Source organism: Theropithecus gelada, chromosome X, assembly GCF_003255815.1.
Source record: "Theropithecus gelada isolate Dixy chromosome X, Tgel_1.0, whole genome shotgun sequence".
In the NCBI taxonomy this organism is placed as follows: domain Eukaryota; kingdom Metazoa; phylum Chordata; class Mammalia; order Primates; family Cercopithecidae; genus Theropithecus; species Theropithecus gelada.
In genome coordinates, this window is record NC_037689.1 from 67053461 (window position 1) to 67077663 (window position 24203).

The window sequence follows — 24203 nt, forward strand, 5'->3', positions numbered from 1 at the left end:
GAAGTTGATATTGGCCTATTCAGGGTTTCAAACTCTTTCTAATTCAATCTTGAGAGATTATATCCTTCCAGAAATTTATCCAGTTACTCTAAATGTTCTAGTTTGTGAGCATAGAGTTGTTCATAGTAGTTTCTGAGGATCTTTTGTATTTTTATGGGATCAGTTGTAATATTTCCTTTGTCATTTCTGATTATGCTTCTATGAATCTTCTCTTTTCTTTGTAAATCTAGTTAACTTTCTGTCAATCTTATTCTTACAGAAAAGAAATAACTCTTGGTTTTGCTGATCTTTTGTATAATTTTTTGCATCTCAATTTCATTAAGTTATTCTCTAACTTTAGTTATTTCTTTTTCTCTATGTTGGTTTTTTAAAATTTCTATTGTTTAGGTGCAAAGTTAGAGTGTTAATTTGAGACCTTTCTAACTTCTCGATGAAGGCATTTAGGGCAATAAACTTTTCTGTTAAATTAACACTACTTTGGCTGCATCCTAGAGATTTTGTTAAGTTGTTTCCCATTTTCACTAATTTCAATGAATTCTTTAAATTCTGTCTTAATTTTGATGTTCACCAAGGAGTTATGCAGGAGTAAATTATCTACTTTCCAAATAGGTGTACAGTTTTGAGCGATCTCCTTGATATTGCTTTCAGTGTCTCTTGCACAGAGGTCCAAGAATGTGCTTGTTATGATTTCAGATTTTTAAAAAAATTTATTGAGACTTGCTTTATGACTGAGCAGGTAGTCAATATTAGAATATATTATGTGTGCAGATGGAAAAATGTATATTATGTGGTTGTTGAATGGAATGTTCTGTAGATGGCTATTAGGTCCTATGTGTTGAGTGTTGACTTTAGAGTTTTTTGGTTAGTTTTCTGCCTTGTTGATCTATCTAGTGCTGTCAGTGGAGTGTTGGAGCCATTTTGTCTGATTGTCTAAGTCTTTTTGTAGGCCTAGAATAACTTGCATTATGAATATGGGTGCTCCAATGTGGAATGCATATATATTTAGAATAGTTAAGGCTTCTTGTTATATTGTGCCCTGTACCATTATGTACCTCCCTTCATTGTCCTTCTTAAGTTTTATTGGTTTAAAGTCTGTTTTATCTAAGATAAGAATAGTAATTCCTTCCCATTTGTGTTTTCCATTTGCATGGTAAATTTTACTCCACCATTTTACCATGATGCTGTAAGTGTTATTGCATGTGAGGTGGATCTCTGGAAGACAACAGGTGTTTGGGTCTTATACTTTTGTCCAGCTGGCCACTCTGTGTCTTTTAAGTTGGGTGTTTATCCCATTCACATTCAAGGTTAGTATTGCTATGGGTGATTTTGATCCTGTCCTCCTATTGTTACCTGTTTGTTAGGTATATTTGATTGCATAGTTGCTTTATAGTGGCTGTGCTTAAGTGCTTAAGTGTGTTATTGTGGTAGCAGGTGGCATTCTTTCGGTTCCTTAAGGACCTCTTATAATGCTGGTCTAGTTGAAATATATTCCCTCAGCATTCGATTTTCTGAGAAGGATTTTATTTATCCTTAAGTTATGAAGCTTAGTTCTGTGAGATATAAAATTCTTGGTTGCAATTTCTTTTCTTTAAGGATGCTGAAATTAGGGTCTCAATTTCTTCTGACTTTTAAGGTTTCTACTGAGAGTTCTGCTGCTAGCCTGATGGGATTCCCTCTGTAAGTGACCTTCCACATCTCTCTAGCTGCCTATAAGACTTTTTTTTTTTTTTTTTTTTTTTGCATTTATCTCTGTGAATATGATGAGTATGTACCCTGGGGGTAGTCATTTTGTATAGTAGCTGGCTGGGGTTCTCTGTGTTTCTTGTATTTGCATGTCAACACCTCCAACCATCTTAAGAACATTTTCGTAAACTATATCCTCAAATATACTTTGCAAGTGGCTTATTCTCTCTCCTTCTCTCTGAGGAATGCCAATCAGTCATGTATTTGGTCTCTTTATATAATCTCATATTACTTGGAGGTTTTGTTCATTTTTTCTTCATTTTTAAAAAAATTTTTGTCTGACTAAGTTGATTCAAAGAACTGGTGTTTGAGCTCTGAGATTATTTTGTTAGTTTGGTCTATTTTGCTGTTAATACTTCCAATTGTATTGTGAAATTCTTGTAGTGATTCTTTTTTATTTCAAGAAGTTCAGTTTGGGTATTTCTTAAAATGACTATTTCATCTGTCAGTTCTTAAATCAGTTCACTGGACTGCTTGGCTTCCTTCAATTGAGTTTCAAGCTTCTCCTGTATCTCAATCACCTTGCTTGTCATCTAGTTCTGATTTACATGTCTGTCATTTCAGACATTTCAGACTGGTTAATCACCATTGCATGGAAGCTGATGGGCTTTTTTGGGGGTAAGGAAACACTGGCTTTTTGAATTGTCAGAGTTCTTGCACTTATTCTTTTTCATACGGGAGGATTTTCTTTATAACTGTGGTGTAAATTGAGTATATTAAGCTGGGTTCATTTCTGGAAGTTTTCAGAGGGTTAAGCCTCTGTACAAGGATTTGTTGTTAAGTTATTGCCCTTGATTTCACAGAGGGAAAGTATTAGCAGTGATTTCTGGTGTTATAGTTTAGGCTGTAATCCACCAGACAACAGTTGAGAGCAATGGATGGCCAATAGGCCCTTACTCAGCCTTGTAGCTCCTTTGTGTATTCTTTCATTTGCAGCTGTGCTCTGTGGTGCTACGTGGAGAGATAATCCCCTACACCAGTTTCACTCTTGGGCCTTGTGGGAGCCATCTTCAATCACTGGCGCTGTGCTCTCAATTTATTTCTTCATTTTTGGGTAGATGTTTTGGGCCACAGGGCTCCCTCAGGCAAAGGTACAGTAGGGAAATAGGCCACATCCTTACTTACTCTACCAGTCCTGTAGAGGGAGGCATGTCTAGATCCCACACCAGCCCACAAACCTGTGTGACTCCACCTCTCTGTTTTCTGAGAGTGTGGGCTCCTCCCTTGCTTAAGAGGGAGACACAGATTTTGGGTTAGCACTCTTAAGCCATGGGCCACAGCCCATGGGAACCAGGACCTGTTCCTCCTTCCCTCCTCTGGACACCTGGGGTGGGGTTCCATGTGTGCTGTGGGATCTGAAGGTCTCTCAGTCTGCTGAAACACACCCAGGTTTAGCAAAACACCCAGGCGGGGCAGTGTAGCTGCACTTTGTACATGCTCCGGTGGAGCAGCCAGGCAGGAGCCCTGGGAGGGAATGGTGGGCAGGCAGGCCCGCAGGGCAGATGTGCCTCAGTCCTGTGGGGAAGCCAGCTCTGCTTTCCTTTTGGTGGTTAGCTGGGGCCAGAGCCTCTCAGAGGGAGGTGAGGAATCCTGCGAAACGGGCGCTAACAGCTGGACTCTGCTGGAGTTGTCCCACACATAAAGCCCTCTGGCTGCATGCCTGTTACAACTCCACTTCCATCTAACCTCCAGTGGGATGTACTCACCAGCTCAAATGTCTGTGAGGAGTGCGTGATCCCTTAAAGCTAGGATAACAGAGGTCCATGGTGACAGTCCATAGTCTTCCAGTCTCTTTACTCACCCTTTCCCCAGGAACTCTTCTGGGCCAGGCACCAGCCCTAGCGTTCAGTCATCACATGCAGGGTTCCCAGCTTCCTCCTTCTTCAGCCTCAGCATCTGCATAGTTTATTCATCCATACTTAGCATGTTTTCTCCAGAGATCTTTTCAAATTATGTTGATTTAGTGGAAACACTGGTCTCTATGGGGGTAGCACTTCCCTGCTGCATCTAGTTGGTCATCTTGAGGGTTGCTCATTATTGGTCTGTTCATATTTTCTATTTATTTATTTATTTATTTACTTTAATCTTGATAGATTGTAAGTGCCCAGAAATTTATCTATTCTTCTATATTCTTGAATGTCTTCGCATATAGTTGTTCATAGTAGTTTCTTACAATTCTTTGTATTTCTGTGATGTTTGTTGATGTGTTTTCTTTTTCATCTCTGGTTTTCTTTGGAATATTTCTCTTTTCTTCCTAGTCTGGCTAAAGCTTTGTTTATTCTATTTATATTTTCAAAAAAGTAACTTTTAGTTTTGTTGATCTTTTTAATTGCTATTTTAGTTCTTATATTGTTAATTTCTGCCCTGAACTTAGCTGCTTCTTTTTCTAGTTCCTTGAGGTTTATGTTTTGGTTATTTATTAGAAATCTTTCTTCTTTTTGTCTTAGTATTTTATTGATATATAATAGTTGTATGTATTTTATGTGATACATGTGATATTTTTGACACATGCCTACCATGTGTATTAATAAAATTAGGGTAACTGAGCTATCCATCACCTCAAACATTCATCTTTCCTTGGAATTGGAAACCTTGAAATTCTTCTCTTTTAGCTATTTTAATACACATAGTAAATTATATTAAGTGTAACTTCTCTACAGTACTGTCAAATACTAGGACTTATTCCTTCTAACTGACTGTATTTTTGTACCCCTTAACCAACAACTTATCTTCATTCCCTCCTCTTTCCTTCTCTTCCCAGCCTCTGGTAAGCACCATTTTATTCTGTATGTCTGTAAGACACACTTTTTGAGCTCTGATGTACCACTTAAAACATGATATTTGCCTTTCTGTGCCTGGTTTATTTCACTCACAATAATGACCTGAAGTCCATTCATGTTGCTGTAAGTGACAGAATTTCATTCTGTTTTATGGTTGAATAAAATTTAATTGTGTAAGTACACCAAATTTTCTTTATTCATTCATCCATTGATGGACACTTAGGTTGATTCCACATCTTGACTATTGTGAACAAAGATTTATAATAAATATGAAAGCTTGGATAGCTCCTTGATATGCTGATTTTTTTTTCTTTTGGATATACACCTAGCAGTGAGATTACTGGTTCATATGGTTGTTCTATTTGTGTTTTTTTGAGGATCGTTTATATCGTTCTCCATAATGGCTGTACTAATTTATATTCCCTCCAACAATGTATGCACATTCTTATTTATCCACATCCTTGCAAACATTTTATTTATTTTTTATCTTTTTGATAGGAGTCATTCTAACTTGGGTGAGATGATATTTCATTGTGGTTTTGATTTGCATTTTGCTGATGATTAGTGATGTTGAACATTTTTTTTCATACAGCTGTTGGCTGTTTATATATTGTCTTTTAGGAAATATCTATTAAATGATTTTGCCTATTTATTAATGGGATTATTTGTTTTTGTTATTGAGTTATTTGAGTTTCATATATATTCTGGGTATTAATCCCTTGTGAGATAGATTGTTTGCAAATATTTTCTCCTATTCTGTAGGTTGTCTCTTTATTGATTTTTTTGTTGTTGTTGCTGGATTTCTTCAATCGATGTAGTCCTATTTGTCTAGTTTTGCTTTTATTGTCTGTGACTTTGAATTCTTATCCAAAAAAAATCTTTGCTCAGACCAATGTCCTGTAACATTTTCCCCAAGGTTTCCTTTAGTGGATTTAAAGTTTTAGGTCTTACATTTAAGTACGTAATGCTTTTTTAAAAAAACTATATATATATATATATACACACACACACATATACACACACACACACACACATATGGAGATGTAGTTTCATTTTTCTGCATATGAACAGCTAGTTATCTCAGCACCATTTATTAAAGAGATTGTTCTTTCCTCAATGGAAGTTCTTGGCACTTTTGTAGAAAGTGAGGTGGCTGTGAGTGAATTTAATTCTGTTCCATTGGTGAATCTGTTTTTTTCTATACCAGGAACATGCTGTTTGGGGTTCTATAGCCTAGTAGTATAATTTGAAATCAGGAGATGTGATGCCTCCAGCTTTGATGCTGCTGCTTAAGATTGCTGTTTTTATGTGGGATAATTTCTGGTTCTATAGTAAATTGACCATCTTTCTATTTTCTTGTATCCTCTTAGTTTTTTTCACCAGTAATTTATAGTTTTCCTTATAGAAATTTTTAGCTTATGTGGTTAAATGTATTCTTAAGTATTTTTTGGTAACTATTCTAAATAGGATTGTTTTACTGATTTCTTTTTCAGATTTATTGCTACTAGTATATAGGAATGCTACTAATTTTGTAAATTGATTTTGTATCCTGCAACTTTAATGAATTTGTTAGTTATTTGTAAGAGTTTTGTTGGGTCTTCAGGTTTTTCTAAAAATAAGATTATGTTGTCTCCAAACAAAAATGATTTGCTTCTTCCTTTTTAATTTGGGTGCCCTTTATTACTTTATCTTGCCTAATTACTCTGGCTAGGACTTTAGTACTGTGTTGAATAAAAGTGAAGAAGGCGGCATTCGTGCCTTGTTCCAGATCCTAATAGAAAGGCTTTTCATTATTCTCCATTCAGTGTGATATTAGCTGTGCATTTACATATATGGTTTTTGTAGTGTTTAGGTATTTTCCCTATGTGCCTAACTTGTTCAGAGTTTTTATCATGAAGGAATGTTGAATTTTCTCAAATACTTTTTCCACATCTATTGAAATTGTTATATAATTTTTGTCCTTGATTTTGTTAATGTGATGTAACCAGTTTATTAATTTGCATATATTGGACAATCATTGAATCCCTGGGATAAATTCCACACGATTGTGGGGAATAATTTTAATGAGCTGTTGCATTTGCTTTGCTAGTATTATTTTGAAGATTTTATATTTATGTTTATTAGGGATATTGACCTGTACCTTTTGTTTGTTTGTTTGTTTTGTTTTGTTTTGTTTTTTTGGTCGTACCTTTCTCTGGTTTTTGTTTCAGATTAATCCTGGCTTTGTTCAATGAGTTTGGAAGTATTTCCTAGTATTCAATTTTTTAAAATAGTTTGAGTATACGTGGGATTAGTTTTTCTTTACAAGTGTAATAGAATTCAGCAGTGAAACCCCTGTGTCCTGTGCTTTCTTTTTATGAAAAATAATTATTACTGTTTCAATCTCATTACTTTTCGTTTGTTTGCTTAGGTTTTCTATTTTTTTCATGCTTCTATCTTAGTAGGTTACCTGAGTCCAGAAATTTATCAGTTTCTTCCAGCTTTTTCATGTTATGATGTAAACTTGTTCATAGTAGTCTCTAATAATCCTTTTATTTTCTGTGGTATTGAAAGGTGAAGCCAACTGGACTTCCTGGGTTGAGTGGGGACTTAGAGAACTTTTCTGCCTAGCTGAAGGACTGCAAACACACCAATCAGTGCTCTGTGTCTAGCTAAAGGATTGTAAATGCACCAATCAGCACTCTGTAAAAAAAGCACCTATTAGCATTCTGTGCCTAGCTAAAGGATTGTAAACGCACCAATCAACACTCTGTTTTTAGCTAAAGGATAGTAAATGCACCAATCAACACTCTGTAAAATGGACCAATCAGCACTCTGTAAAATTGGCCAATCAGCAGGATGTGGGCGGGGCCAAATAAGGGTCTAAAAACTGGCCACCCAAGCCAGCAGCCATAATCCATTGGGGTCCCCTTCCATGCTGTGGAAGCTTTGTTCTTTTGCTCTTCACAATAAATCTTGCTGCTGCTCACTCTTTGGGTCTACACTACTTTTATGAGCTGTAACACTCACTGCGAGGGTCTGCCACTTCATTCCTGAAGTCAGCGAGACCACGAACCCACCAGGAGGAACAAACAACTCTGGACACCCCACCTTTAAAAGCTGTAACACTCACTGTGAAGGTCTGCGGCGTCAGTCCTGAAGTCAGCAAAACCACGAACAAACCAGAAGAAAGAAACCCTGGACACACCTTAACATCTGAAGGAACAAACTCCGGTTGCACCATCTTTAAGAACTGTAATACTCACTGTAAGGGTCCATGGCTTCATTCTTAAAGTCAGTGAGACCAAGAACCCACTAGAAGGAACCAATTCTGGACACACTATCAATTGTAATGTTTCCTTTTTATTATCTGATTTTATTTACTTGTGTTTTAACTCTTTTTTCTTAGCCTAACTGAAGTTTTGTAAGATTTAGCTTATCTGAAATAAACTCTTCATTTTGTTGATATTTTGCATTTTGATTTTATCTCAATTTCATTTATTTTTACTCTGATCTTTATTTTTTATTTATATTTTGGTTTCCTCTTGTTTTGCAAGTTCTAAGGTGCATCATTAGGTGGTTTATTACAAATCCTTTTATATTTTTGATGTAAGTATTTATTGCTGTGATCTTCCCTCTTAGAACTGCTTTTGCTATATCACATAGGTTTTGTTATGTTGTGCTTCTTCTTTCATTTGTTCTATTTTTTTTAAATTTTCATTCTAATTTCTTTATTTACCCATTGGTCATTTGGGAGCATGCTATTCAATTTGTATGTATTTGTACAGTTTATAAAATTCCTCTTATTATTGATTTCTAGTTTTATTCCTTCTTACTGAGAAAAGTTATGTGACATAATTTTGACTGTTTTTAAATTGCCAATAGATATTTTTTGCCCTTACACATTATCTATTCTTGAGAATGTTACATGTGTGTTACATGTAGTGATGAGAAGACTGTGTATTCTGCAGCAATTTAATAAAATGTTCTGTAAATGTCTATTAGGACTATTTATTTGAAAATATAGTTTAACTCTGATATTTCTTTGTTGATTTTCTGCGTTAATGATCCATCCAGTTTCCAACTGTTACTGTATTGCAGTCTGTCTATCCCTTTAGATCTATTCATCTTTGCATTATATATTTGGCTGCTCCAGTGTTGGATACATATATATTTACAATTGTTATATCTTCTTGTTTAATTATCCCTTTATCGTTGTAAATAAACTTTTTGTGGGTTTTTTTTTTGACAGTTTTTGAATTAACATCGATTCTATCTAACATTAGTATTGCTTCTCCTGATCATTTTTGGTTTTTGTTTGTTTGCATGTAGTATCTTTCTCCATTCCTTCACTTTCACTCTGTTTGTCTTTAATAGTGAGGTACATCTCTTGTAGGCAAAATATGGTTGGAGTTTTTGATTCATTCAGCCATTTTGTATCCTTTAATTGTAGAGTTTAATTTATTTACATTTAAGTTTATTATCGATAGGTAGGATCTTACTCCTGTCATTTGTTTTCTGGTTGTTTGGTAAATCTTTGTTCCCTTCTTGATCTCTTGTTTATCTGTGGTTTGTAGTTATCTAATGCTAAGTTTTTTTCCCTTCCTCTTTCTCATCTATGTATTTTTGTGGTTACAGTGCTGCTAACATAGAGTTTAGTTATTAGACTATTTTAAGCTGATAGCAACTTAACTTTGGTCACATAAAAATACTTTTGGCCTTTTGCCCTAGATCCCACAATTTCTATTCTGATTGCTTTAATTTATATCATTATTGTTTGTATATTTCTTCATCATTAATTTTAGCTTTTAATGTTTTTGACATTTTTTACTTTGAATCTTCATACTACATGATTGAAGGATTTACATAGCAACATTACATCACTAGGGTATCCTGATTATTGTATGGATTTACCTATACTGATAAATTTTGTACTTTCATGTACCTTTACATCAATTATTTTTCTTTTGTTTCCCACTGTAGTACTCCTTTAAGCATTTCTTCTAAGTTTACCCCACTGGTGGTGAATGTCCACAGTTTTTGCTTGTCTGGGAAGGTCTTTATTTCTCCTTTATTTCTAAATGATAGCTTTGCTCAAGTATTCTTGGATGACTTTTATTTTTAGTTCTTTTGATATGTCATCCCACTGTTTCCTGGCCCATAAGGTTTTTGCTGAGATATCTACTATTGTCAAATAGAAACTATTTTTTTTTTGTGACTTGACATTTATCTCTTGCAGCTATTAGCATTCTTCTTAAGTCTGACTTTTCTCAGTTTGATTATAATGTGTCCCAGAGAAAATATTTATCATTTACATCTCATTGGAAGCCTTTAAGTTTGCTGAGTCTTTATGTCCCTATGTCTCCTAAGACTTTGGAACTTTTCAGCTACTATTTTATTGTATAAATTTTCTATGCCTTCTGCTATTTCTTCTTTCTCAGGCACCCTATATAATACAAATATTTTTCCACTTAATTGTGTCCCATAAGTCTTCTTGGCTTTTATAATCTTCCTTCCGACGGATCTAGTCTGTTGTTGAAGCTCTCAATTGTATTTTTCATTTTTTTTTGTCATTGAATTCTTTAGCTCCTAGTTTTTTGTTTGGTTCTTTTTATGATCCATCTCTTTGTTGAATTTCTAATTTAGATTATGAATTGTTTTTTCTAATTTCACTGTATTGTTTGTATTCTCATATCTTGCTGAGTTTTCTCAAGATTTTTATTTTGAATTATTTTTCAGGCATTTTACAAACATCATTTTCTTTGGAATCTGTTACTAGGGACTTATATTGTTTCTTTGCATAAGTTACATTTACTTGCTTTTTAAATATTTTTTGTGTCCCTGTGTTGATATCTATTTATATAGGAAAACAGTGGGGGTTTTTTTGGTTATTTTTTTTTCCAATTTTATGGAGTAACTTTTGTAGCAAGAGACTTTTTCCTGTAGAATGGTCCTAGGGTGTTGGTTGGGAATGTTATGTCAGTTTTAGTTCTGAGTAAACTCAGCAGCGTGGTCTCCATACAAATTCTTCACTGTAATTCTTCCCTGAGGTGGCTACAATTTTCTCAATGTCCTAGACTACAGTAGTTTGTTACCATGGTTATGTAGTTTTGTTGTTAGTGGGGCACTGGACTGGTTGTCTGTCAGTCATGTGTGATTGTGGCATGCAAGCGAGTTGTGTGTAGGTCTCTCCTGAATAGTAAGGCCACTGTTGAACTGGTTGTTGAGCTGGGGGCATGTATACATGAATTGGGTAGCTGAGAAAGATTTCTATCTTATTCGGTAAGATGACTTCCAGATCTTCTTTAAAGCTGGGGCTCGGAATGTTCAGGCACAGAGGCTATGTGGGACACTCTGGTGGTCTGGGGTTGTCTCTGGTTGGATGTAAAGACAGGAGTAGATGCACACTGACTCAGTGGATGCAAGAGGCATTTCTGTTGTTCAGGTTTGCCTGTTTCTCTGGATGATCAGGTTCCTTGTGAGTTTGGGCATTGACAGTCCAGTCATTCATTTGGGCCTAGGCTTTAGGCAGTTGGAGTATTGGTGCTGTAGTCACCTATGTAAATGTAGTGAAATGAAAGTGGTGCCTTAGATAGAGTGGTTTGGTGGCTACCACCCACCCCCACATCCCCCTCCCTGCCACGGTAGAATGCACTCTAGATATGGGTTCAGTTTCAAGATGATGTCGTATCACAGTCACTTAGGTTTTAAGTGTGGGGGTGTTAAGAAGGTTCCCGGTTTTAAGGAATACAGCTGCATGGAGTCCCAGCAACTGTTCACACTGGACTTGGGGACTGTGAGGATTGAAGGACCTTCCTGTAGAAGTGACTACTGGCATCTGTGTTAGTGATAAAGAATGCTGAGGGTCCCTAGCTTATCTTTTTTTCTATTAAAAAAGAGGTCCCTACAGCTCGAATATGATCCTGTTGGGGAAGACAATGTGGCAAAGGCAGGATGACTTGCTCCCATGCCTATGAAGTTATCCTGAGCTTATGTGCTCCACAAGCATTTTGCTGTTCTCCTGGTGTTCTCTGGCACAATTCTTCTGTAACTGCAGTCAAAATGTACATTGATTTACTTACTTTTTGTGAGGGTGGGGGGACTAGAAACAGAAAACTCTAGTCAGCCATCTTTGTTGATATCATTCCCAACACAAACTATTTGAAAGACTAGTCATTTTCCTTTCAAGAACCTTGCTAACTTTGTTATAAATTAATTCACGGTATATGGAAAAGGTCTACTTCTAGACGTTGTATGTTTATCAATTATCTATATGTCTATACTTATGCTAATGTTATACTTCCTTTATTGTCTTACTTTTATATCTTGAAATTATATAGCTTGAGCTACTTTTCACATCTTATTCAAATGGTCTTGACTATTTAAGATAATTTGTTTTTTACATGTAAATTTTTACAACAATTTTGTCAACTTCTTAAAAAATACCTCATAATGTTTTTATTGGAGTAGACTTAAATCTATAGATCAATTTAGGGAAGATGCATTTGCTAACATTATTGAGTCTTCTATTACACGAAGAGAGCATATTTCTGCATTTATTTAGTTTTCTTTTAGTTTCTCTCATCAATGTTTAATAGTTTCCATCACACAAATATTGAACTTATATTGAGAGATTTTTTTCCTATGTATTCCATGGCATTTCAATACTATTGTGTATTGCAATTTAAAAAGTTTTCATTTCCAGTTATTCTTTTCTACTCTATAAAAATACAATTAATATTCATATATTGATCTTGTATTTTTGACTTTGCTAAACTTACTTCTTTGATCTAGTAGGAATCAAAGAATTAGTGACAAGAAGGGAAACAGTCTTATATTTACCCATGTACTTATCATTTCAAGTAATCTTTATTCATACATGTAGATCTTAATTTCAAACAGTTACCTTTGTCTCTTATGCCAGAAGAAGCAGCTTAGAGATTTATTTTAGTGTAGGTGTACTGGGGGTACATTTTAGAACGATTTCTTTTTCTAAAAATATCTATAAACTGTCTTCCTACTTGAAAGGCATTTTCTTTAGATATAGAATTCTAAGTTGACACTTTTTTTTTAGCATTTGAAATATGGCATTACATTGACTTTTGGCTTTCATTATTTCCACTAAAATTATTAAGAATTATTTATGTAAGAATTACTATATCATATTAATTTATATTATTACTTCTTTTTATATACATGATCCCCACTGATATGGTTTGGCTATGTCCCCGCCCAATTCTCACCTTGAATTTTATTGCTTCTTTCAATATAAATGATCCCCAATGATATGGTTTGGCTGTGTCCCCACCCAAATCTCATCTTGAATTGTAATCCCCATAGCCCTCATGTGTCGTGGGAGGGACCTGGTGGGAGATAATTGAATCATGGGGGCAGTTTCCCTCATGCTGTTCCTGTGATAGTGAGTGAGTTCCCATGAGATCTGATGGTTTCATAAAGGGCTTTTTCTCCTTTGCTCAGCACTTCTCTCTTCTGCCTCCACAGGAAGAAGAATGTGTTTTGTGCCCCTTCTTCCATGATTGTAAGTTTCCTGGGGCCTCCCCAGCCATGTGGAGTGGTGAGTCGATTACCCAGTCTCAGGTATTTCTTCATAGCACTGTGAAAACATATTAATACGGTAAATTGGTACCACAGAGAGTGGGGTGCTTCTACAAAGATACCCAAAAATGTAGAAACAACTTTGGAAATTGGTAACAGGCAGAGGTTGGAACAGTTTGGAGGGCTCCGAAGAAGACAGGAAAATGTGAGAAAGTTTGGAACCTCCTAGAGAGGTCTTCAGGAGAAGACAGAAAGATGGGAGAAAGTTTGAAACTTCCTAGAGTCTTGTTGAATGGCTTTGACCAAAATGCTGATAGTGATATGAACAATGAAGTCCAGGCTGAGGTGGTCTCAGATGGAGATGAGGAACTTGTTGGGAACTGGAGTAAAGGTCACTCTTGCTATGCAAAGAGACTGGTGGCATTTTGCCACTGCCCCAGAGATCTGTGGAACTTTGCACTTGAGAGAGATGATTTAGGGTATCTGTTGGAAGAAATTTCTAAGTGGCAAAGCATTCAAGAGGAAGCAGAGCATCAAAGTTTGGAAAATTTGCAGCCTGACCATGCCATAGAAAATAAAAGCTCATTTTCTGGGGAGAAATTCAGGCCTGATGCAGAAATTCGCTTAAGTAACCAGAAGTCTAAGGTCAATCACCAAGACAATGGGGAAAATGTCTCCATGGCATGTCAGAGACCTTCATGGCTGCCCCTCCCATCACAGGCCCAGTGACCTAGAAAGGCAACCTGGTTTCCTGGGGTGGGTCAAGGGCCCCCCTGCTGTGTGCAGCCTAGGGACTTGGTGCCCTGCCTCCCAGCCATTTCAGCCATGGCTGAAAGTGGTCAAGGTACATCTCAGGTCATTGCTTCAGAGGGTATAAGCCCCAAGCCCTGGAAGCTTCTACTTGATGACGGGCCTGTGGGTGTGAAGAAGACAAGAATTGAGGTTTGTGAACCTCTGCCTGGATTTCAGAGGATGTATGGAAATACCTGGATGTTCAGGCAAATGTCTGCCGCAGGGGTGGGGCCTGCTTGGAGAACCTCTGCTAGGGCAGTGTGGAAGGGAAACGTGGGGTTGAAGTCCCCACATAGAGTCCCCACTGGGGCACTGCCTAGTGGAGCTGTGAGAAGAAGGCCGCCATTCTCCAGATTCCAGAATGGTTGATCCACCAACAGCTTCCACCGTGTGCCTGGAAAAGACACAGACACTCAACGCCATATGTAAAAGCAGCTGGGAGGGGACTGTACCCTGCAAAGCGACAAGGGCAGAGCTGCCCAAGGCTATGGGAGCCCGCCTACGGCATCAGCATGACCTGGTTGTGAGACATGGAGTCAAGGAAGATCATGTTGGAACTTTAAGGTTTAACGATTACCCTATTGTATTTTGGACTTGCATGGGGCCTGTAGCCTCTTTGTTTTGGCCAATTTCTCCCATTTGGAACAGGTGTAGTTACCCAATGCCTGTGACCCCATTGTATCTGGGAAGTAGCTAGCTTGCATTCAGTTTTACAGGCTCATAGGCAGAAAGGACTCACCTTTGGACATGAACTTTTGGGTTAATGCTGGAATGAGCAAAGACTTTGGGGAACTGTTGGAAAGGCATGATTGTGTTTTGAATTGTGAGGACATGAGATTTGGGAAGAGTCAGGGGTGGAATGATATGGTTTGACTGTGTCCCCACCCAAATCTCATCTTGATTTGTAGTTCCTATGATCCTCACATTGTGGGAGGGACTCAGCAGGAGGTAATTAAATCAGGGAGACAGTTTTCCCCATGCTATTCTCATGATAGTGAGTTCTCACAAAATCTGATGGTTTAAAGGAGTGGCATTTCCTCTTCTCTCTCTGCCTCTCACCTGCCACCATGTAATACGTGCCTTGCTTCCCCTTCACCTACTGCCACGATTGTAAGTTTCCTGAGGCCTTCCCAGCCATATGGAACTGTGAATCAATTAAATCTCTTTTATTTATAAATTATTCAGTCTGAAGTATTTCTTCATAGCAGCAAGATAACAGACTAATACAACTAATACATCCACCATTCCATTAGTAGATTTGAAGATTTCCTCTTTATATTTGAGTTTTCAGAAGTTTCACTAGTACATGTCAAGTTTCACTTTTGGTTCTGCGTAGGTGATCTTTTCAGTTTTGAATATATTTTTAAATGTTTTGCAAATATTTTCTCAAATGTGTTCTTCCCCATTGTTCTCTTTTCTGTTTCTGGGATTCCAGTAACACACATTTTAGATCACTTGATGACTGGAATCTAGATAACCTTGTTCCACAGGTTATCTAGCTTCAGTTATACTTTCTAAGTCTATTTTTAACTGTCCTTCAGCTACATTAATTTCTATTAGTCACTCTTCATGTTCACTGATTATTTATTGTATGGCGTCCAATCTTCCTTTAAGTTTATCTAATATATATATATTTTATTTTGGATATTGCATCTTTTATTTCTAAGGTTTTCATTTTAAGGTTTCTTTTCTTTCCTCAAATTCCTCATGTCTACTCAGTTATATTCACATTGTCCTAGAAATCCCTAAACATAAGTATACTACCTGTTTTTTATGTTTGTTTTTTGTTTGTTTGTTTTGTTTTGTTTTGTTTTTTTGAGACGGAGTCTCCCTCTGTCCCCCTGGCTGGAGTGCAGTGGCACGATCTCAGCTCACTGCAAGCTCCGCCTCCCGGGTTCACACCATTCTCCTGCCTCAGCCGCCTGAGTAGCTCGGACTACAGGCGCCTGCCACCGCACCCAGCTAATTTTTTTGTATTTTTAGTAGAGACGGGGTTTCACCGTGTTAGCCAGGATGGTCTCGATCTCCTGACCTTGTGATCCGCCCGCCTCGGCCTCCCAAAGTGCTGGGATTACATATTGTTTGATTACATAGTATGATTACATACTACCTGTTTTAAAGTCTTTGTGTGGTAACTCCAATATCTGGCTTACATTCAGGTCTGCTTCTATTGTTGATTAATATTAATTATACGGCACATATTCATGCAGATTAAAATTTTTGGTAAATTATATAATGGACATTATAGATGAATGACTGTAGAGATTTCCAAAAAAAAAAAAAAAAAAAAAAAAAAAAAAGAAAAGAAAAAAAAAACTACTACCATTTTCCACTAATATGTAGTTTTATAAATCAAATTCATGCGTTTTCTATCTAATTCTCCCTCCACTCTAAGGTGAAGGATCTTGTGGGTCACTCATTCCGTTTTATAAAAACAGCTTACACTTCATGGTTTTACATAATAAGTTCCTATGCAAGATGTTTTCAAAATATTCAACTTCTGAAAAAAAGGCTGAAAGTCAACAATTTAGTCTATTGTGTTCCTTTGTAAATGCAGAAACAGGTTCAGGATAATAAAGTTATTGTATATATTTATATGGTAGAGAAGTCCTGGAACCTAAGTCTTGTGACTTTCTTACCTTGTAACATATTTCTTTTAGTAAAGAATATTGCCTTCCATTAAAGTAACATATACTCGTGTGAGATATGAGGAAGTGCTTCTTTATGCTTTATCTAGAGGAGGCAGGTCAGTGAAAATCCAAACACTACCATTTCAGCACCCTAGTGTTCAAGTGTTCATTTATAACTGGCAAAAGTTGCTAACAATTAACTACTCCTTCTCCCTTTCTGCCTTCTGAATCATTGCTTTTAAAAATAAGCATCTAAAATGCAGTTACACTGCATTTGAATTACAGCAGCTGTTGGATCATCCACACTGTCTTCTATGAGTATTTGGGAGTCAGTGCCAATTGCAAAGCCATCAGAGTGAACAGGCATCCTACAGAATGGGAGAAAATTTTTGCAATCTACTCATCTGACAAAGGGCTAATATCCAGAACCTACAAAGAACTCAAACAAATTTACAAGAAAAAAACAAACAACCCCATCAAAAAGTGGGCAAAGGATATGAACAGACATTTCTCAAAAGAAGACATTCATACAGACAACAGACACATGAAAAAATGCTCATCATCACTGGCCATCAGAGAAATGCCAATCAAAACCACAATGAGATACCATCTCACACCAGTTAGAATGGCGATCATTAAAAAGTCAGGAAACAACAGGTGCTGGAGAGGATGTGGAGAAATAGGAACACTTTTACACTGTTGGTGGGATTGTAAACTAGTTCAACCATTATGGAAAACAGTATGGTGATTCCTCAAGGATCTAGAGCTAGATGTACCATATGACCCAGCCATCCCATTACTGGGTATATACCCAAAGGATTATAAATCATGCTGCTATAAAGACACATGCACACGTATGTTCATTGCGGCACTATTCACAATAGCAAAGACTTGGAATCAACCCAAATGTCCATCAGTGACAGACTGGATTAAGAAAATGTGGCACATATACACCATGGAATACTATGCAGCCATAGAAAAGGATGAGTTTGTGTCCTTTGTAGGGACATGGATGCAGCTGGAAACCATCATTCTTAGCAAACTATCGCAAGAACAGAAAACCAAACACCGCATGTTCTCACTCATAGGTGGGAACTGAACAATGAGATCACTTGGACTAGGGAAGGGGGACATCACACACCGGGGCCTATCATGGGGAGGGGGGAGGGGGGAGGGATTGCATTGAGAGTTATACCTGATGTAAATGACGAGTTGTTGGGTGCTGACAAGTTGATGGGTGCAGCACAGCAACATGGCACAAGTATACATATGTAACAAACCTGCACGTTATGCACATGTACCCTAGAACTTAAAGTATAATAATAATAAAAAATAAATAAATAAATAAATAAATAAAATGTTTTATTACAGTATTAAATCTTTGTCGCTCATAATTATCTCCAGTATCTAGATAATATTAAAATTTATTGTATGTCAAATAGTATGTATGCAAAGGAGAATAAAAGGTTAACTCGTTAAAAAAAAAAAAGCATATTTTATAAAACAATAACAAACGTTTCCAGGCTCAATTATATACATTTACCTTTCAGAGATAGGTGGGTAAAGAAGAACTCTTTAGTACAAGTAAAGAGCAGTTATTTATGTAAAAATTAAAAAGCAGTTGCTTTAATTTAGTAGTTAAGTAGTTGCTTCAATTTAGTGGTTGAAAACTATTTAGATATCTATCAAACTCCTTAAATAATGTGTTTAAAATATTTTGACTTTAGATGCTAACTTTACAAATGTACATTTCCTGCCTATCTGCCTTTCTTTCTCTCTTCTCTTTTTATATGTATATCCACAGTTTCCCAGTAGGTTAAAGCACAGATGGCTGCCTTATTGTAACAGAAGAAAAATGCTACATTAATGTATAACAGGATTAAAAATTATTTCAGCAGCAGTGGCATATGTTACCAGTTAATCCCTGTAGTGGATGCTTCCCTGCTGTTTAAAATCATGAACATATTTTACAGGCTTCCTGCAGAGCAGTATGAAATGTCATATTTGTTGATATAGTTTTAAATATAGTTTGACAAAAATTAGTCATGAAGACAATTCTTCCACACTATCTGTTTGTGGGCTTAAGTAAAAGTAGATTGCAATATCATTGCTAGTTAAAAAGGAGCTTGTAATTCCTTTGTATTCAGAAAGACTCACGTGAAAATAACAGGGTGCTTCAAAGATGATCAATAATTTTAGCATCTTCTCTACATGATATTACATGACTGACACCTAGACTACAGTAGCCAGCTGTGTATTGAAAGAATTTTCAGAATGCAAGACAGAATTATCTAAACCTTACTTTTCTTAACTAATGCTGCAAAAAGCGTCTTTATCATCTTCCCAGCAGTAACAATGTAAAATATTGACTGAGGCCGTTCCACAATCAAGTCAAGTAATTAACATTGCACTGAGTAGCATTATCTTTCAAAAATTTCTCTTCTACTGTTAAATGTTCCTAATGATTACTAGCTTACAAGTGAGATTTTTTCAACTCAGTAAGATACTACACATGAATAAAACTCAGGGAAAAGTTGTAAAAGCTGAAAGCATGCTTTTAATCAACTGTGCTTCAATAGTCTGGCTCTTTATTTTTTATTGTTTCACTAACTTCCTATTAAATATTTTTAGTTCACATGTTCTTTACCTGAGGTAACCCCTATTCCTTTATTATTGATTATCTTTTTATTACTTTTAATTTTTGGAGGTATATAGTAGCTGTATATATTTATGGCACACATGAGATGTTTTAATATAGGCACGCAATATGTCATAATCGCATCCTGGAAAATGGGGTATATATCTGCTCAAGTGTTTATCCTTTGTGTAACAATCAAATTAGACTTTTCAAGTTATTTTGAAATGTATAATTAAATTATGTTGACTATAGTGATTCTGTTTTGCTATCAAGTACTATGTATTCATACTCACATCGTGGAGAAGGGGGTATCCGTTCCCTCAACCACTTCCATTTTTGAGTTAAAAACAATCCAATTATACACTTTACGTTACTTTGAAATGTATAATTAAGTTATTATTGACAGTAGTCACACTATTGTGCTGTCAACTAGTAGGTCTCATTCATTCTTCTATTTTTGTACCCATTAACTTCCCCTCCTTCCTCCACCAACACCCCTACACTTCCCAGCATCAGGTGACTATTCCTCTACTCTCTAGATGTTCAATTTTTTGACTTTTAGATCCCACAAGTAAGTAATCATCAGTGATAACTTGATTGTGTGTTTTTAAATAACTTAAAGAGTATAATAGAATTGTTTGTAACTCAAAGGATAAATGCTTGAGAGAATGGATAACTCATTCTCCATGATGTGCTTATTTCATATCGTATGAAAAAATGAACATGCAATGTTTGTCTCTCTGTGTCTGGCTTATTCCACTTAATGATCTCCACTTGCATCCATGTTGTTTCAAATAACAGGATATCATTCTTTTGTATGGATAAATAGTACTCCACTGTGTGTATGTGCCACATTTTCTTTATCCATTACTATGCTGATGGACACAAATTGCTTCCAAATCTTGACTATTGTGAACAGATCTGCAACAAACTTGAGAGTGCAGATATAGCTTTGATATACTGATTTTATTTCTTGTGGGTATACACCCAACAACGGGCTTGCTGGATCATACGTAGCTCTATTTTTAGTTTCTTGAGGAACCTCCAAACTATTCTCCATAGTAGATATTCTAATTCATATTCCCATCAACAGTATACCAGGGAGTTTTGTGAGCTTCTTGCATATTCTGGTTATTAATCCCTTGTCAGGTGGATAGTTTTCAAATATTTTCTTCCATTTTGTAGGCTTTCTCTTAATTTTGTTGATTATAACTTTTGCTGTGCGGAAGCTTTTAAATTTGATACGACCCAATTTGTCCGTTTTTGCTTTGGTTGCCTGTGCTTGTGGGGATATTGCTCAAGAAGTTTTGCCCAGATCAATGTTCTGGAGATTTTACCCAATGTTTTCTTGTATTAGTTTCATAGTTTAAGGTATAAGATTTCAGTCTTTAATCCATGTTGCTTTGACTTTTGTATATGCTGAGATTTGTGGGTCTAGTTTTATTCTGCACAGGAATATCCAGATTTCCAAGCACCATTTGTTTAAGAGATGGTGTTTTCCCCAGTGGATGTTCATAGGACCTTTGTCAAAAACAAATTCACTGTAAGTGTGTGAATTTATTACTGGATTCTCTGTTCTATTTCATTGGTCTCTGTGTCTGTTTTTATGCCAGTAACCTGCTGTTTTGGTTACAATAGCTATGCAGTATAATTTGATGTCAGGTAATTTAATTCCTCCAGTTTTGTTAGTTTTGCTTAGTATAGCTTTGGCTTTTTTGGGTCTTTTGGGATTCCATATAAATTTTAGACTTGTTTTTATGTTTCAGTGAGGAATGTCATAGGTATTTTGAGAAGGACTGCATTGAATCTATAGATTGCTTTGGGTAGAATGGACATTTTAACATTATTGATGCTTCCCATTTATGAACATGGATTTTTTTTTCTATTTTTTGGTGTCCTCTTTAATTTCTTTCATCAGTATTTTATAATTGTTATTATGGAGATCATTTATTTTTTGGTTAATTCCTAGGTATTTAATTTTATGTAGCTACTGTAAATAAGTTTTTTTGAATATCTAATTCACATTTCTCACTGTTGTCATATATAAATGCTACTTATTTTTGTAACTTGAATCTGTATTCTACAACTTCACTGAATTTGTTTATGAGTTCTAATACATTTGGTGTGGAGTCTTTAGGTCTTTATAAATATAACATCATATTATGTGAAAACAAGAATAGTTGGACTTCTTTCTTTCCAATTTGGATGCCTTTTATATCCCTCTCTTGTCTGACTACTCTAGCTAGGACTTCCAATACTATATTGAATAACAAGGGTGACAGTGAACATCTTTGTCATGTTCCAGATCTTAGAGGAAAGGCTTTTAGTTTATACCCATTCAGTAAGATACTAGCTATAGGCCTACTATATATAGATTTAATTATGTTGAGGTATGTTTCTTCTCTTCTTAGTTTTATGAGTTTGTTTTGTTTTTTGTTTTGTTTTCCAGGAGGGGACTTTTAATTGCATCAAACCCTTTTTCAACATCAATCACCTTCTGTTGATATGATGTATTACGTTGATAGATTTGTGTGTGTTGAACCATACTTGCACCCCTGGGATAAAGCCCACTTGGTCATGACGAATGATATTTCTAATGTATTAATGAGTACAGTTTGCTAGTGTTTTGTTGAGCAATTTTACATCAATATTTATCAGAAATACTGGCTTGTATTCTTTCATTGATGTGTCATTGTCTGGTTTTGGTATCAGGGTAATATTAGCCTCATAAAATGAGTTTGGATATATTCCCTCCTCCTCTATCTTTTGGCATAGTTTGAGGAGGATTGGTATTAATTCTTCTTTAAGTGTTTGGTAGAATTTGACAGTGATGCCATCAGGTCTCAGGCGTTTTTTCACTGAGAGACTCTTTACTCAGCTTCTATCTTGTTACTTATTATTGGTCTGTTCAGGTTTTGGATTTCTTCCTGGTTCAATCTTAGTAGGTTGAATATATATAGGAATTTTTTCATTGCTTGTAGATTTTCCAATTTTGGAGGCATATAGTTATTCATAGTAGCCACTAATGATCCTTTGAATTTCTGCAGTATCAGCTATAATGTCTCCTTTTCCACTTCTGATTTTATTAATTTGGATCTCCTTTTTTTTTTGTTATTTAGTCTGGGTAGATATTTGTCATTTTTGTTGAAATTTTCAATAAACCAATTTTAGTTCCATTGTTCTTTGGTATTGTTTTTTATTTCAATTTTATTTATTTCTACTGAGATCTTTATTATTTCTACCACTAATTTTGAATTTGGCTTACTGTTGCTTTTCTAGTTCTTTAATATTCATCATTAGATTGTTTATTTGATTTTTTCCTTTTTTTAAGCCGGCATTTATAGATACAAACGTCCCTCTTCGTACATCTTTTGCTGTATCCCATAGGTTTTGGTATTGATGTGGTTTAGATTTGTTTCCCCACCTGAATCTCATGTTCAATTGTAAACTTCAATAATGAAGGTGGGTCCCATGGGGGTGGATTTTTTAATAAATAGCTGAGAACAGTCTCTTTCGTGATGTTCTCATGATAGAGTACTCATAAGGTTTGGTCATTTAAAAGTGTGTGGTACCTCCCCACGCTCTCTTTCTTCTGCACCAGCCATGTTAGATGTGCCTGCTTTCCATATGCCTTCTTCTATTGTAAGTTTATTGACTGTAAGTTTTCTGAAGCCTCCCTGGAATCAAAAGCCAATATGCTTTCTCTACATCCTGAAGAGCCATGAGCCAATTTAACCTCTTTTTTTTTAAATCTAAATTACACAGTCTCAGGTATTTAATTATAGTTACACAAGAACAGACTAATAAAAGTATGGTGTTTTCCATTATCATTTGATTCATGACATTTTTAAATTTTCTTGTTAATTTCTTCATTGATCCACTGGTCATTCAGGAGCATATTGTTTAATTTTCATTTACTCGTACAGATTCTAAAATGCCTTTGTTATTAATGTGTAGTTTTAGTCCATCATAGTAAGAGAAAATACTTGATGTTATTTCATTTTTTTGAATGTTTTAAAACTTGTTTGTGATCTAACATATAGTCTATACTTGAGAAGAATCAATGTGGTAAAAAAAGTATATTCTGTAGATTTTGGTAGAAATATTCTATAAATGTCAATTAGATCCATTTGGTCTGTATTGCAGATTAAGTCAGACATGTCTCTTGATTTTCTCTAGAAGAGCCATACAGTAATAAAAGTGGGGTGTTAAAGTCTTCAGCTATTATTATATTGGGGTTTATCTCTCTCTTTAGTATTAATATTTGCTTTATATATCTTGGTGCTTCCGTTTTGGGTGAATATGTATTTGAAATTGTTATTCCTCTTGCTGAATTGACTGCTTTATCATACTGGCACACCAGCTTGGGCAGAGAAGGGAGTGCTGGCATCACCCCTCACCTAACACCAGTCTTCATAGCTCCTGTCTCTTAAAAGGGCTCATTTTTTTTTTTTTTTTTGAGGCCCCTGTTTCAGTTTCAAGTATCAATATGACATTTCTAGACATACCCTGGGACACAGGAAAAACTGCTGATTAAACAAACAAACAAACAAACAAACACAGTCATGGCAGCATTCATAATCTACTAACTGGAGAGGTCTTGGGCCCTGAATAACCAGCAATGATACCCAGATACTACATCATAGGCCTTAGTGGGCCTTTGAGACTTGCTGGCTTCAGGTGAGACTCAGCACATTACCACCTGCGTGGCTTTGGGGCAAAGCTGCTTGAAAAAAGCAGGTATCAACACCACCACAGGGGCATAGAGCACCAAGCAGGCTCTTGGGGTCCCTGATTCCAGGGCTTGACTCTTACATGACACTTTTGGACCTGCCTTGGGCCAGGGAGAGGCCTACTGTCCTGAAGGGTGAGTACCAGGCCAGGCGGCATTCACCACAAGCTGACTTAAGAGACCTTGGGCCTAAAGGGAACATAGTTAGTCTGGCCAGTACTCCTCTTGACCAGGGGTGAAAAGAGTCAAGCAGAAGTTCTGGAGCTGAAGATTGCCATTGGTGTACTGAGGAATGCATTGGAGTTCTTCAGTAGCAGATTGGATAAAACAGAAGAAATAATTAGTGAGCTTGA